Source organism: Dasypus novemcinctus, chromosome 2 (genome assembly GCF_030445035.2).
Source record: "Dasypus novemcinctus isolate mDasNov1 chromosome 2, mDasNov1.1.hap2, whole genome shotgun sequence".
Classification (NCBI taxonomy): domain Eukaryota; kingdom Metazoa; phylum Chordata; class Mammalia; order Cingulata; family Dasypodidae; genus Dasypus; species Dasypus novemcinctus.
In genome coordinates this window covers 192,167,870-192,184,748 of record NC_080674.1, presented here as the reverse complement: position 1 = coordinate 192,184,748, position 16,879 = coordinate 192,167,870, and the positions used below count along the sequence as shown (strand labels likewise).

The 16,879-nt window shown below is 38.5% G+C and overlaps 1 pseudogene; it reads right to left on the bottom strand.

Annotated features, from left to right (window-relative positions):
- Positions 1–12,078: 12,078 nt before the first annotated feature.
- On the bottom strand, positions 12,079–12,831 carry LOC101429294 (peptidyl-prolyl cis-trans isomerase A pseudogene; annotated as a pseudogene).
- Positions 12,832–16,879: the final 4,048 nt, after the last annotated feature.

Below are 16,879 nucleotides of genomic sequence, written 5' to 3'. Positions count from 1 at the left end.
TTATAGCCATAAATTCATACATCAAAAAAGAAGAAAGAGCAAAAATTGAAAAACTAACTGCACATTTGGAGGAATTAGTAAAAAAAAACAACAAAGTAATCCCACAGGAAGAAGAAAAAAAGAAAGAATGATAACAGCAGAACTAAATGAAATAGAAAATAAGAAAGCACTTGAAAAGATAAACAAAACCAAGAGCTGGTTCTTTGAGAAGATCAATAAAATTGACAAGCCCTTAGCTAGATGAACAAAGAAAAAAAAAGAGAAGATACAAATACACAAAATAAGAAATGAGGAAGTAGATATCACCACTGACCCCACAGAAATTAGGACTACCATAAGAGGATACTTTGAAAAACTATATTCCAACAAAAAGGACAATTTAGAGGAAGTAGAAAAATTCCTAGAAACACATAAGCAGCCTATATCGGAGAAAGAAGAAATTGACGATCCCAACAAACCAATCACAAGTAAAGAGACAGAATGAGTCAATTAAAACCTCCCAAGTAAGAAGAACCCTGGGCCAGAAGGCTTCACAGGTGAATTCTACAAAATATTCCGGAAAGAACTAACACCAATCTTGCTGAAACTCTTCCAAAAAGTCAAAACAGAAGGAACATTGCCTAACTCATTCTATGATTCAAACATTACCCTAGTACCAAAGCCAAACAAAGACACAAGAAAGGAAAATTACAGACCAATTTCTCTAATGAACCTAGACGCAACTTACTATTTTCAACAACACATTAAACGAATTATACACCACGATCAAGTGGGATTCATTCCAGGTATGCAAGGATGGATCAACATAAGAAAATCAGTCAATGTAATACACCATATAAACAGATTGAAGGAAAAAACTCACATGATTATATCTACAGATGCAGAAAAAGCACTTGACAAAATACAGCACCCTTTCTTGATAAAAACACTCCAAAAGATCGGAATACTAGGAAATTTTCTTAATGTGATAAAGAGTATATATGAAAAACCCACAGCCAACATTGTTTACAATGATGCAATCCTTAAATCTTTCCCTCTAAGATCAGGAACAGGCCAAGGATGCCCACTATCACCTCTTCTATTTAACATTGTCTTTGAAGTACTTGCTTCAGCACTGAGGCAAGAACCAGATATAAAAGGCATTCAAACTGGAAAGGAAGAATTCAAAATTTCACTATTTGCAGATGACATGATCCTATATACAGAAAATGTTGAGAAGTCTACAACAAAGCTTCTAGACTTATAACTCAGTTCAGTAAAGTCACAATAACATCAATGGGCAAAAATCAGTAACATTTCTGTACACCAAATATGAGCAAATTCAGGAGGAAACTGACAAACAAATGCCAAAAACAATAGTAAATTTAAAAATCTAATACGTAGGAATAAATTTACCTAAAGATGTAAAAGACTTATACACAGAGAACTACACAACATTGTTCAAGGAAATCAAAGAAGACTTAAATAAATGGAAGAATATTCCCTGTTCATGGATAGGAAGACTAAATATTATTAAGATGTCTATCCCAACAAACTGATCTACATATTCAGTGCAATCCCAATGAAAATAAACACAGCATTCTTTAATGAACTAGAAAAAATAACTATGAAATCTATTTGGAAAGGAAAGAGGCCCTGAATAGCCAAAGACATACTGAAAATGAAAAATGAAATTGGAGGACTCACACTACCAGACTTCAAAACATACCACCAAGCTACAGTAGTAAAAACAGCATGATATTGGGACAAGGATAGACACAATGACCAATGGAACTGAATTGAGAGTTCTGATATAGATCCTCATATATAGAGTCATATGATATTTGACAAGGCCACCAAACACCAAAAGCATGAGCAGCAAAAGAACAAATAGATAAATGGGTCTTCTTCAAAATTAACGCCTTTGCACCTCAAAAGAGTTTGTCAAGAAAGAGAAAAGACAACCTACCCAATGGGAGAAAATATTTGGTAACCATTTATCCGATAGGAGACTAATATCCTGCATATATAAAGAACTCCTGTATCTCAAAAATAAAAAAGACAAACAACCCATTTGAAAAATGGGCAAGAGATTTATTAAACAGACAATTCTCTAAAGAGGAAATACAAATTACTAAAAATCACATGAAAACATGCTCAAATTCATTAGCTGTTAGGGAAATGCAAATCAAAACTACAATGAGTTACCATCTTACACCCATGAGACAGGCAGCTATCAAAGAAAACCAGAAGACTACAAGTGCTGGAGAAGATATGGAGGAATGGGAACACATCCTCTGCTGGTGGGAATGCAGAAGGATCCAACCATTCTGGAGGACAGTTTGGCAGTTTCTCAAAAAACTAGCTATAGAGTTGCCATATGACCCAGCAATTCCACTGCTAGATATATACCCAGTAAAACTGAAAACAGGAGGTGGGGCAAGATGGTGGCTAAGTGAGTGCACCTTATAGTCTCTCCTGCAAAGAAGCGGCTGGGCAGTGTTAGAAATTCTTCAGGACCAGGCTGTTTTGGGATATTGCAGGGCAGGAGGTGTCTGGACATCGGCTTCGTGGGAAGGTAACAGAGAAGATTTGTGTAAACAATAAAATTGAGGCTCTCTTACATGGAGTTAGGGGCTGCGTGCAGGACGCTCCCCCTTGGAGCAGGCAGCACCGCGGCACCGGCACCATGGTGGCGATTCCTGGAGGCTCTGCGGTGCTAGGGAATTCATAAGCCCTGAGCAGGCTATTCAGGGGCTCACAGGACAGGAGGCCTTTGGAAACCGATTTGGTGAGACAGACGGAGTTTTTTGCAAGGCAGGGAATTTTTGATTTCTGACACGAATAATAGCACTTCTGGCTAGATCCCCGCCCTCTAGGCCTGCCTGCAGATCTGCAGCGTCCTTAAATCGCTCGCAATGAAGAGGCGTCACCAGGAGGCTGTTTCGGGTGCTTGCAGGGTGGGAGGCGTCTGGAAGCCGATTAGGTGAATCTTTTGCGAGGCGTGGGATTTTCGGTTTCAGACACTGATATCAGTGCTTCCAGCAGGAGCCCTGCCGCCTAGGCCTGGCAGCTGATCTGCAGCGTCCTTAAATTGGCTGCAATACAGAGGCACCCCAATGGCTGTTTCGGGGGAATGCAGGGCAGGAGGTGTCCTGAAGTCGAATTGGTGATACAGTGACAGAAGAGACCCTTAGTGAGAGGGGGAATTGTGGGTTTCTGACACATAGGTCAAAGTTTGCGGATGTGACCTCCCCCATAGGGCTGGCACCCAGCTGCGGGGATCCCTGAAGGCTGTACTGCAAACTGGATTTGAGGTTGCCAGGTCTGTGTCCCCTAAACCCTGGTGGCCCACACCCCAGAGACTCACACCTATTGAGTCAGCAATATCAGACTTCCCATCCCTGAATCCACCACGCCTGGAGGTCCATCTGAGGTCCTTGATTGTCCAATGTTTGCATTTTTTTCTCTTTCCTTTTTCTTTCTTTCTTTTTATTTTTTTATTTTTAATTTTTATTTTTTATTGTCCTGGTTGCTAATATTACATTATCTCCTAGTCTTTTCTTCAATTGCATCCCCCAAAGTCTTTTTTTTTCCATTTATTTAGGAGTTTTTTGTTGGTGCTCTTGTTATTGTTCTCTATCTTCTTTTCTTTTCCTTACTTGTTCCCCTCCCTTTTCTTTACCCACCCCCCCTTTTTCTTTCTTTCTTCTCTTTTTTTTTCTCTTGTCCCTCATTTTCTTATTTTATTTTATCGTAATTATACAATAGGTGCTTCAAGGAACACCTCACATTTGCTGGGTTTCCTCATCCTCCTTTCTGTGTGAACTGATTTTGGCTACCTACACTATACCCTATCCTCCACATCTTGATATCCTCCATCATCTACTGTCTCTCCTATATTCCACCTCCCTTTCTTTGATCCCCAAATTGTCTAACTCTTCATTTCTAATACCTTTGTTTTGTTTTCTGTCTTTTATCCACTCTTGAAACTATTGTATTTCTTTTCTCTTTCTCTCTCTCATGAAAACACTAGCTTTTTAATTCATACCATATTCCTCCCATATTCAGTCAACTACCTTATTATAGGTACTCTACTTACTGCTATAACTCTACACAACTTACCTGAATCTAATATCCATCTTCCCAGATCTCATATTGTTGCTCTGTTAACATTTATTACCAATACTACTTTACACATTTTCCTTTCTTACACAACTGCCTTTCCCTGGCCCTGATACTTTCCCTCAAAGTGAACTCAGCCAGCAATAAGAAATTAGAATAAGAAGAACAAAGTGACAAAGAGAAGATATAACACTTACGCAAAAACAACAGCTAATTAATCCCCAAGACTAGACAAAGAAGCTAAGGAACTGATTAAATCCCTCAAGATAAAATGATGACCAGACAGCAACAAAAATCTACAAACCAAACCAGTAGTCAGGAAAACATGGCTGAAGCCAATGAACAAACTAAAAACCAGGAAGGGGAGCAGAACCTCACACAAGTAATTAAAGATCTCAGAACATATATCAGAGACAAACTTAATGAAGTAAAGGAAGAGTTTAACAATATGAAGAAAACACTTGGAAATTGGAGACATATGCAAAAAGATAACAGATATGATGGGAATGAACAACACAGTTCAAGAAATCAAAAATACACTCGCAGCAAATAGCAGCAGATTAGAAGAGGCAGAGGAGAGAATTAGCGATGTGGAAGACAGTACATCGGAAATCAAACAGATAGTAGAATTCATCGATAAAAAGATAGAAAAAATCCAACTAGGACTTAGGGACCTGAACGACAATGCAAAACACACAAACATATGTATTATAGGCATCCCAGAAGGAGAAGAGAAGGGAAAGGGGTTAGAAGGAGTGTTCCAGGAAATAATGGCTGAAAACTTCCCAAATCTACTGAAAGAGACAGATGTATATATCCAAGAAGGACAACACACCCCAAACATCATAAACCCCAACAGGCCCACCCCAAGACATATACTTGTCAAATTACCCAACGCTCAAGACAAAGAGAAAATTCTTTTAAAAGCAGCAAGAGAAAAGAAAACCATCACATACAAGGGAAGCTCCCTAAGATTAAGTGCTGATTTCTCATCTGAAACCATGGTGCCAAGAAGGCAGTGGTATGATATAGTCAAGGTACTAAAAGGAAAAAATTTCCAACCAAGAATACTCTACCCAGCTAAACTAGCATTCAAAAATGATGGAGTGTTCAAAATATTCACAGATAAACAGAAATTGAAAGAGTATGCCAACAAGAAACCTTCCCTTCAAGAAATTCTAAAGGGAGTTCTGCAGGAAGAAAGGAAAAAACAGGACAGACAGAGTTGGAGGAGAGTGTAAGAACAACAAAAAAGACAAAAAGAGAAGAAAAAAAAACAAGCAAACAAAATATGACGAACACAAGTCCAATCAAAATATGGCTAACATAAATAATTCCTTGAAAGTAATAACACTGCATGTCAACGGATTAAACTCACCTATCAAAAGATTCAGACTGGGACACTGAATAAGGAATTATGACCCATCTATATGGTGTCTACAAGAGACACATCTTAGAACGAGAGATTCATGGAGGCTGAAAGTGAATGGTTGGAAAACAATCTTACAAGCAAACAATAACCAAAAAAAGGCAGGAGTAGCTATAGTAATATCAGACAAAATAGACTTTAAATGCAAAACAATTGTGAGAGACAAAAAGGGATACTACATGTTAGTGAAAGGGACAATCTGTCAAGAAGATCGAACAATCATAAATATTTATGCTCCTAACAAGGGCCCCTCTAAATACATGAGGCAAACGCTGGAAAAACTAAGTGAAAGAATAGATGCATCTACAATTATAGTGGGGATTTTAATACACCACTGTCAACTCTGGACAGAACATCTCAAAAGAGAATCAATCAAGAAATTAAATATTTGAACAGTATATTAGAGGAGGTGGATCTAATAGACATATACAGATCATTACACCCAAACACAGCAGGATATACATTTTTCTCAAGTGCACATGGATCATTCTCCAAGACAGACCATATGCTAGGCCACAAAGAAAGGCTTAATGAATTCAGAAAGATCGAAATCATACAAAATAATATCTCTGACCATAGTGGAGTGAAGCTGGAAATCTGCAAGGGCCAGAGGGCCAGATTTCACGCCAAGATATGGAAATTATAACAGCATACTCTTAGAAAAACAGTGGGTCAAAGAGGAAATCTCAAAAGAAATCAATGACTACCTTGAAACAAATGATAATGATAACACAACATACCAAAACTTATGGGATGCAGCAAAAGCAGTACTGAGAGGGAAATTTATAGCCATAAGTACATACATCAAAAAGGAAGAAAGAGCAAATATTGAAGAACTACACATTTGGAAAAATTAGTAAAAAAACAATAAAGTAATCCCACAGGAAGAAGAAGGAAGGAAATAACAAAGATAATAGCAGAACTAAATGAAATAGAAACAAGAAAGCACTTGAAAAGATAAAAAAGACCAAGAGCTGGTTTATTGAGAAGACCAATAAAATTGACAAACCATCAGCAAGAGTAACAAAGAAAAAATAGAGAAGATGCAAATACACAAAATAAGAAATGAGAAAAGAGATATCACCACTGACCCCACAGAAATAAAGACTATAATAAGAGGATACTTTGAAAAACTATATTCCAACAAATAGGACAATTCAGAGGAAATGGACGAATTCCTAGAAACACATAAGCAGCCTATATTGACAAAAGAAGAAATTGATGATCTCAACAAACCAATCACAAGTAAAGAGATAGAATCAGTCATTAAAAACCTCCCAACTAAGAAGAGCCCAGGGACAGATGGCTTCACAGGTGAATTCTACAAAATATTCCGGAAAGAACTAACACCAATCCTGCTGAAACTCTTCAAAAAAATCGAAACAGAAGGCACATTGCCTAACTCATTCTATGATGCCAACATTACTTTCGGAAACAAATGCATGTTGTTTCCATGGAAGCAAGTTACTTCCTTGACCACTGAGTCAAGCTGTCCCCTATGATTATTGATGTAGATCACAATGATGGCTAGGTAAGGCACACCTGCAGGCAGAACAATAACATATAGAATGGAACGACCTGAGTAACAAGATTTATGAGTATAGTTACTGATTTTTATAATAATAGTTCCAGTAAAGTTTGTTGGTGTTCATCAATCACTAGTTAATATAGAATGAGGTAAGGGTAATACGTAACTTGATTTGTTGATGAGCGTCACATATGTTAGGGGTATATATACTAGCCCCTCGACTCAATAAAGTTGTCTGATAAGCTTGAGAAATCAATGCTCTCAGATCCCCTGAACCCAATCTCTCTTTGTCTTTCATTCCCGATACCCTCGGGTCACTGACTCCGACAGGTGGTGCCCAACGTGGAGCCCGAGGCAGAGGATTCATCAAGACATGGCAGCGTAGAATCTTCCACCTCTGGATCGGGAATGCAGAAAGCTGAAAAACCTTTTTTAAGGTAAGGAGTGTCAAAATTAATTAACCCGGGTATATTGCTGCTTCATATTATTAAGTTTTGCTTTCTGCTAGCATCAGGGTATGGGTAATCAACCAGGACGCTTGGAAGAATATTCACAGGTTTTGAAAACGCTGTTGCACAATGTAGGCGTCACAGTTAAGACTGCAGATTTGTTAGAATTGTTTGCTTTGGTTCAGAAGCATTGTTATAGGTTTCAGCTGCAAGGAAAGAATTTAATGAATGTTAAGCAATGGAGGCAAGTAATGAAAACATTGCAGAGAGCATATCAGAAAGGAGAGAATACACCTGTATCAGTTTGGGCTTTAGGACAGCATATTGGTGCTGCATTAGATCCTTTGCAGTCTGACGAAGAGGAAGAGATTGCTGTTTTCTCCAGGGAGGAAACAGCTATGAATGATACAGGTAAAGACAGGAACTTGGAGGAGGATCAGGAAGAAGAGGAGTTATTTGAAGTTAAAGACATAAATCCGTTCTTAACTAAATCCATGTCAGAACTAAATATTTCTAAGGCAAACATACATCCTAATTTGACTCATGAGATTCTCTCTGCACCTCCGGATCCTGGAAAAGTACCTAGTGGACTTTTCTCTACCTGCCTTATGTTCGTAGCAGCTTTAAGCCAAATCCTGTGCCTGTTACTCCATTAATGAGATGTCTTTTACTGGGATATAGTCAAGGTGAGCCTCTGGCTATGCAAGCTGTAGCAGCTTTTCCTGTAACTATTCAACAAATTCCTCCTGATGCTCAAAACCCACAAGGGGGAATTTATGCTCATCATGAGCCTCTTTCTTTTAAAGTATTAAAGGACATCAAACAGGCATGTACTCAATATGGCACTCAGAGTCATTATACTATTGGATTGGTGGAAGGACTTGCAAATACATACAGGTTAATAACTTGGGATTGGGATATGCTGACTAAAACAGTATTGAGTGCTGCTGAGTTCATACAATTTAAGACTTGGTGGATAGATGAAGCTGCTATGAGAGAACGACAAAATAGGGTTCAGAATCCACCTGTTAATATTACTGCTAACAACTGCTGGGCTCTGGAGCTTGGGCAGGTATTGAAAGGCAACTTCATTATGAAGATCAGGCTGTTAATCAAGTAAGGCAGTCATGCTTGGCTGTATGGAGAAGGATTACAGCTCCAGGAAAGCCTACGCAGTCTTTTGCTAAAGTGATTCAAGGTGTTAATGAAACTTATTTGGAATTTATTGCCAGACTGACTGATATGCTTACTAAGACTATTGAAATTCCTGAAGCTAGAGAGTTAATCCTGCTAACTCTTGCTTTTGATCAAGCTAACAGTGAGTGTAAGAAAGCTATCTGGTCTCTTAAGGCCGCAGGTGGGTCTCTTCTTGATTATATAAAAGCTTGTCAGGACATTGGTTCAACCACCCACCAGATGGCAGTGTTAGCTTTGGCTATGAGAGGAGGAAACAACTGAAAAAAGAAAGGGAATTGTTTTAAGTGTGGAAAATTTGGACATTTTCAAAAGAATTGTCGGTCCTATGTTAATCAAGCAGGAAAAGGACCTCGTACTCCATCAAAAATTTGTCCAGTGTGCTGTAAAGGATATCATTGGGCTAATGAATGTAGATCAAAAATAGACTGGAAAGGCACTCCTTTGAAGTCGGGAAACCGCTTTGTGGGCCTAGCTCAAGGCCTTCAGACAAAAAATAGAGCCTGGCCAACCAATTTCCTGTCAGCAACAGTCAGTATCATTCATCCCAGTCTCAGAATTAAGAGCGGCTACTCAAGGTAGTGCTGCTGTTGATCTTCCATCTACTGAGACTAAACTGATGACTTCAGAGGGAGGCATTCAAACAATTTCTACAGGAGTAAAAGGGCCTTTACCTAAAAATACAGTAGGCATCATAGTTGGAAGAAGTATAACTATGAAGGGATTGTTGGTGCAAGTAGGAATTATAGATAGTGATTTTACAGAGGAAATAAAAATAATGGTTCAAGCTGTTACTTCTATTCAAATATAAAAAGGACAACGAATTGCTCAATTATTACTGCTTCCTTATAATAAACCAGCTACTCTTCCTTTTAAAAGGAAAGGGGGATTCGGATCAACTGGAAAAAATATGTATTGGCAAACTTTTGTAAGTGATGATAGACCTGAAACTACAATTACAATTAATGGAAAAGCGTTCTTTGGTTTAAAAGATACAGGAGCAGACGTATCTATTATAGCTAAATGCTATTGGCCTCAATCCTGGACTTTGCAGAAAGTACCTACAGTTTTTACTGGAGTTGGTACAATGACTGATGTTTATCAAATCACTAATATTTTTGATGTCTTAGGCCCTGATGGACAAAAATCTACTTTACAACCTTATGTGGCTGATGTGGGAATTAATTTGTGGGGCTGTGATTTGTTAAGTCAATGGGGTGCTTTCATTCATATTCCTACCTTATCAGAGCAGGCTAAAACATTATATATAGATATGCAATATAATACTAGAAGTAAAGGAGATAGGAGGGGAATTGGATTTCCTTCCAGTTCAGCGGATCCTGAATGAGCAAATTTATCTTAGGGGCCATTGAAAGAAAGGGCAGTCCCATACCAATTACTTGGCTAACTGAAACACTAGTATGGATAGATCAATGGCCCCTAACAGTAGAAAAATTAAATGCCCTACATAGTTTGGTTAAAGAACAGTTGGAGCAAAAGCATATAGAACCTTCTAATAGTCCTTGGAACTCTCCGTTATTTGTTACTAAAAAGAAATCTGGAAAATGGAGACTCCTGATGGATTTAAGAGCTATAAATAAGGTCATGAGTCCTATGGGAGTACTACAACCGGGAGTTCCACAACCATCAATGATTCCAAAATATTGGTTTCTCATTATAATTGATTTGAAAGATTGTTTTTTCACTATTCCTTTACATCATGCTGACAAGGAAAAATTTGCTTTCTCTGTGCCTTCGTTTAATAATCAGGCACCTATGCAAAGATATCAATAGTGTGTTTTACCTCAGGGTATGATGAATAGTCCAACCAAGTGTCAATTATTTGTACATCATCCTCTTCAAAAGTTACGTGATCAATTTCCTGAAGCAATGATTATTCATTATAAGAATGATATATTATTCACTCATGCTTCTGATGAAAAATTACAACAATTATTTGTTATGGCAGAAAAAATTTTACCAGAATATGGGTTACAAATAGCCCTGGAAAATTTTCAGAAAGAAGCTCCATTCTCTTACTTAGGCATGAAATTGGCTAAAGGGTGTATTACACCTCAAAAGGTGCAAATTCATAGAGATAAACGAAACACTCTTAATGATTTTCAAAAACTTTTAGGAGACATTAATTGGATTAGGTCTATGTTAGGAATTCCTAATTATATGTTAACTCATTTATTCCAAACTCTGCAGGGGGATTCAGACCTCAGCAGTGCACATTCTTTATCTGCAGAAGCAGAACAAGAGTTAAATTTAATTGAAGAAAGGATTTCACAGGGACAGTTGATACAAATTGACCCTGGAAAAACTGTAGATTTAATTATATTTTCCACTGTGCAATCTCCCATAGCTTTACTGTGGCAGGAGGGAGTTTTGGAGTAGATTTTTCTACCTAATAATAAACAAAAGAGATTACAAATTTATCTACAAAAAATCACTAATATATTGGCAAAAGGACGTGTGCGCTTAATACAACTTAAAGGGTCTGATCCTGATCGCATTATTTGTGAGTTATCACAGGAAGAAATTCATCATTTATATGTAACCAACCTTCAATGGCAGATAGCTATCAGTGACTTTCAAGGTGTTATTGATAATCATTTTCCTACTTCAAAATTACTTTCTTACGAAAAACTACTTGGATATTACCTAAGATTATAAAATCTCTACCTTTAGAAAATGCATGTACAGTATTTACTGATGGCAGTAGTAATGGGAAAGCAGCATTTGTTACCAAAGGAAAAGAACAGGCTTGGCAAACTCCATTCACGTCTGCTCAGCGTACTGAACTTGCTGCCATCATTAAGGTGTTAACAATATTTAAGGAACCTTTGAATATTGTCTCTGATTCTGAATATGTATGCCTTACTGTCAAGCATATTGAAACGGCTCATATCTTTGTTACTGATGAATTATCTCAACTTTTTGCTGATTTGCAACATCTCATTAGATTAAGACAGCACCCTGGGAAACGGACTTGGCCCAGTGGTTAGGGCGTCCGTCTACCACATGGGAGGTCCGCGGTTCAAACCCCGGGCCTCCTTGACCCGTGTGGAGCTGGCCCATGCGCAGTGCTGATGTGCGCAAGGAGTGTCGTGCCACGCAGGGGTGTCCCCCACGTAGGGGAGCCCCACGCGCAAGGAGTGTGCCCCTAAGGAGAGCCGCCCAGCGTGAAAGAAAGTGCAGCCTGCCCAGGAATGGCGCTGCCCACACTTCCATGCCTCTGACGACAACAGAAGCGGACAAAAGAAACAAGACGCAGCAAACAGACACAGAGAGCAGACAACCGGGGGAGGGGGGGGGAATTAAATAAAATAAATAAATCTTTAAAAAAAAAAGACAACATCCTATTTACATTTTTTTTTTTTTTTTTTGGTTGTTTAAGGTTTTTATTTCATAATCATAAATTTAACTCTGCAATCCAGCTATACCTGGAAGGAAGGGGAGGATGACTGGAACCCGAAGAACTGCAGCAACAGCACAAAGATGATAGGATACTGAGAGCAGCCCAGGGGTGGTAGGCGCTCTCCTGAGCTACAGAAGGAATGGTCTGGTGGTTAAGACAGAAGCCAAATCAATTAGACTTGTCCACAGTCAGCAATGGTGATCTTCTTGCTGGTCTTGCCGTTCCTGGACCCAAAGCGCTCCATGGCTTCCACAATATTCATGCCCTCTTTCACCTTGCCGAAGACCACGTGCTTGCCATCCAACCACTCAGTCTTAGCAGTGCAGATGAAAAACTGGGAACCATTTGTGTTGGGTCCGGCATTGGCCATGGACAAGATGCCAGGTCCTGTGTGCTTCAGGATGAAGTTCTCATCATCAAACTTCTCCCCGTATATGGACTTGCCACCAGTGCCATTATGGCGTGTGAAGTCACCATCCTGGCACATAAACCCGGGAATAATTCTGTGAAAGCAGGAACCCTTATAACCAAATCCTTTCTCCCCAGTGCTCAGGGCACGGAAATTTTCTGCTGTCTTTGGAACTTTGTCTGCAAACAGCTCGAGACAGATGCGGCCCAGGGGCTCGTCGTCGACGGCGATGTCGAAGAACACGATGGGGTTGACCATGGCTGCGCAAAGGACTGCGGTGGCGACGGCGTCTGCAAGGCGCCTATTTACATTATACATATACGTTCTCATACATCTTTGCCTGGTCCTATGATGGCAAGTAATGCTCGAGCTGATTTATTAGTGGGGTGTTTACAAAGTGCTCATGATTACCATGCTTTAACTCACATTAATGCTAAAGGCCTGCGAAATAAATATCAAAAGTTAACAAGAATACAAGCACAGGAAATTATTCGTACTTGTCCTACCTGTGGACCACTAACAGCAGTGCCTTTTCAGGCTGGAACTAATCCCAGAGGCCTGACTCCTAATCAATTATGGCAGATAGATGTTACTCACATTCCATCCTTTGGTAAACTACAATATGTTCATGTTTGTATTGATACTTATTCTCATTTTATGTGGGCTACTGCTCAAAGTCGGGAATGGTTTCATCATGTTCACTCACATCTCTGGTCTGCTTTTGCTGTAATGGGATGCCCTCTAAAAATTAAAACTGATAATGGCCCCTCTTACATTAGTAAATCCTTTGCTTTCTTTTGTAGGAAATATGCTATTCAACATGTTACCAGCATCCCCACAATCCTACAGGTCAAGCTATTGTTGAAAGATGCCATCATACTCTCAAGACTATGCTTTTAGAACAAAAAGGGGGAGATGATGGTATGATATCACCTAAAGATCGATTGGCTAAAGCTTTATTTACCTTAAATTTTCTTAACGTTTATGATTCTATGACACAAGCTGAATGTCATTTTGGACATTCTCAAACATCCACAGAAATTGCAGAATCTGAAAATCAACCAGTATTTTGGAAAGACGTTTTGAGTAATGAATGGAAGAAAGGCAGGGTTAAAGTATGGGGGTGAGGTTATGCTCTTATCATTTCAGAAAATGGAGAAGAAATCTGGCTTCTGGCAAAAAGGATTAAACCTACGATTGAAGAAGTGGAGTCTTCTACACATATGGATCCTACTGACAGTAAGTGAAACCAGCAATGGTAATGGTAATTACACATATTGGGCTTATATCCCTAATTCCCCATTACTTCAAGTGTTAACCTGGAAAGATCCTACTTTTCCTGTTTATTTGAATAAAACTCATATATTTCCTGGACCCATTGATGATAGGTTACCACTTGAGTCACGAGAAGAAGGACAAAGGATTTATAATCTCCTTCTTCCATTTGATTTCCGACCTCTTTGCATTGGCAATCACCCACCATGTATGGCTGTGAAAAAGAACTATAATCAATTTTAGCCATAATAATACTAAATCTTTGGTAACTTTATTCCCATCCTATCAATACCAAGAATGTAAGTATCCAAGTTATAGTTGTCCTAAGAGGAATGCTGGTGATATGCAAAGATGGTGTGAATGCCATATGGGAAGAGGATCTGTCGTTTTTAATGATTCCTATGGAATAGTTTGGGAAAGTGCCCTATGGGGAATCTGAACAAATATAAGGGCAGATTTATTTGGTATGGTTTAAATAGCAAAGGACAACAAGTTAGTAATGTACAATATCCTTTCCATGATCTTTGTCTCTTGATGAAAAAATAATTTTTACTAAAAATAATAGTGATTGGAAAAACATAGGGAAATGGGTTCCTTTTCCATGGTGCAATAGCACTGGAGTCCATGATCAAAAACAAATATGGAAAGTCTTCTTAGGAGTGGCATCTACTTCTGAATGGAGTGGTAATAAAGTATGGATGGACAATATTTACATTTAGATCAAATTCATCATTTTCGATCATATGTCAGAGATCCATATGTGTTTGTGGTAGGGAAGGCTACCATTACTGAAAATGCTTTATTTTATAAGGATGGGGCTTTGTATACTTGCTTGTCTGAGAATATTTTACAGAATGGAGATATTAACACCACGGCTCGCCGAAGATGAGGAGTGTGGATCCCGGTGAAAATGAATCAGATGTGGCAGTCATCTCCTGAGAGTCATCTTCTTTTCCATCTGGCTCAAGGACTGTTGAAATGTTCAAAAAGATTTTTGGGACTTCTCATAGCTGGCATTCTTGGCCTTATTGGTGTCATCACTGCTGCTGCCACTGCTGCTGTTGCATTGCATGAGATGGTGCAAACACAGCAATATGTGCATGATTGGCACAAGAATGCAAGTGACTTATGGCATAGTCAGGAGCATACTGATGAAGGGCTTAATGACAGAGTTAGTGATTTGGAATCTGCTGTTTTACACTTAGGAGATCAAGTTTATAATTTGAATTTGTTAAGAGGATTGAAATGTGATTGGAATGAAAGTAATTTTTGTATTACTCCTTTGGATTATAACATTTCTATGTTTCAATGGAATAAGATCAGAAATCATTTGTTAGGTCACAAGGGAAATATGTCTTTGGAAATTGAAGAACTGCAGAAAAAGATTTTAGAAATGTCTCATAATCAGATATACATAGATAATGATAAGGACATCTTTAATGATTTGATTTCACATTTAAATAAGTTTAATCCTGTTGATTCGTGGAAGTCTCAGCATTTCTTATCTGCCTCAGGAATAGGGATATGTGTATTAATCCTGTTGCTCATGGTTGTCGCTTGCCTGGGTAAAGGTGTTTGCCAGAGATTGCACCGTGTGGACACAATGGGACAGGCTAATAACTTAGTACTTGCTAAAACACTACAATAGTACCCCGTAGTCAGTGAGGTTGGCTGGTAGTCAATGACGGGTAAGACCCTCTGGGGGGCAACCTAAGACAGGAACAGTCACCCTGACTAAAACAAAAAGGGGGAAATGTGGGAAATAAAGGCATGTTGTTTCCATGAAAGCAAGTTACTTCCTTGACCACTGAGTCAAGCTGTCCCCTATGATTATTGGTGTAAATCACAATGATGGCTGGGTAAGGCACACCTGCAGGCAGAACAATAACATATAGAATGGAACGACCTGAGTAACAAGATTTATGAGTATAGTTACTGATTTTTATAATAATAGTTCCACTAAAGTTTGTTGGTGTTCATCAATCACTAGTTAATATAGAATGAGGTAAGGGTAATACGTAACTTGATTGGCTGATGAGTGTGACGTATATTAGGGGTATATATACTAGTGCCTCAACTCAATAAAGTTGTCTGATAAGCTTGAGAAATCAATGCTCTCAGATCCCCTGAACCCAATCTCTCTTTGTCTTTCATTCCCGATACCCTTGGGTCACGGACTCCGACACATTACCCTACTACCAAAGACAAACAAAGACACCACAAGACAGTAAGATTACAGACCAATTTCTCTAATGAACCTAGACGCAAAAATACTTAACAAAATACTTGCTAATCGTATTCAACAACACATTAAACAAATTATACACCATGACCAAGTGGGATTCATTCCAGGTATGCAAGGATGGTTCAACATAAGAAAATCAATCAATGTAATACACCATATAAACAGATTGAAGGGAAAAAATCACATGATTATATCTATAGATGCAGAAAAAGCATTTGACAAAATACAGCACCCTTTCTTGATAAAAACACTCTAAAAGATCGGAATACAAGGAAATTTTTTGAACATGATAAAGGGTATGTATGAAAAATCCACAGTCAACATCGTTTACAATGGAGAAATCCTAAAATCCTTCCCTCTAAAGTCAGGAACAAGACAAGGATGCCCACTCTCTCCCCTTCTATTTAACATTGTCTTAGAAGTACTTGCTCGAGCACTGAGCCAAGAACCAGATATAAAAGGCATTCATATTGGAAAGGAAGAAGTCAAAATTTCACTATTTGCAGATGACATGATCCTATACATAGAAAACACTGAGAGGTCTACAACAAAGCTTCTAGAACTCATAAATGAATTTAGTAAAGTCGCAGGTTATAAGATCAATGCAAAAAATCAGTAGCATTTCTGTACACCAATAATGAGCAAGATCAGGAGGAAATCAAGAAACAAATACCATTCACAATAGTAAATTAAAAAATCAAATATTTAGGAATAAATTTAACTAAAGATGTAAAAACTTATACACCGGGAACTATACAAGACTGTTCAAGGAAATCAAAGAAGACCTAAATAAATGGAAGAACATTCCCTGTTCATGGATAG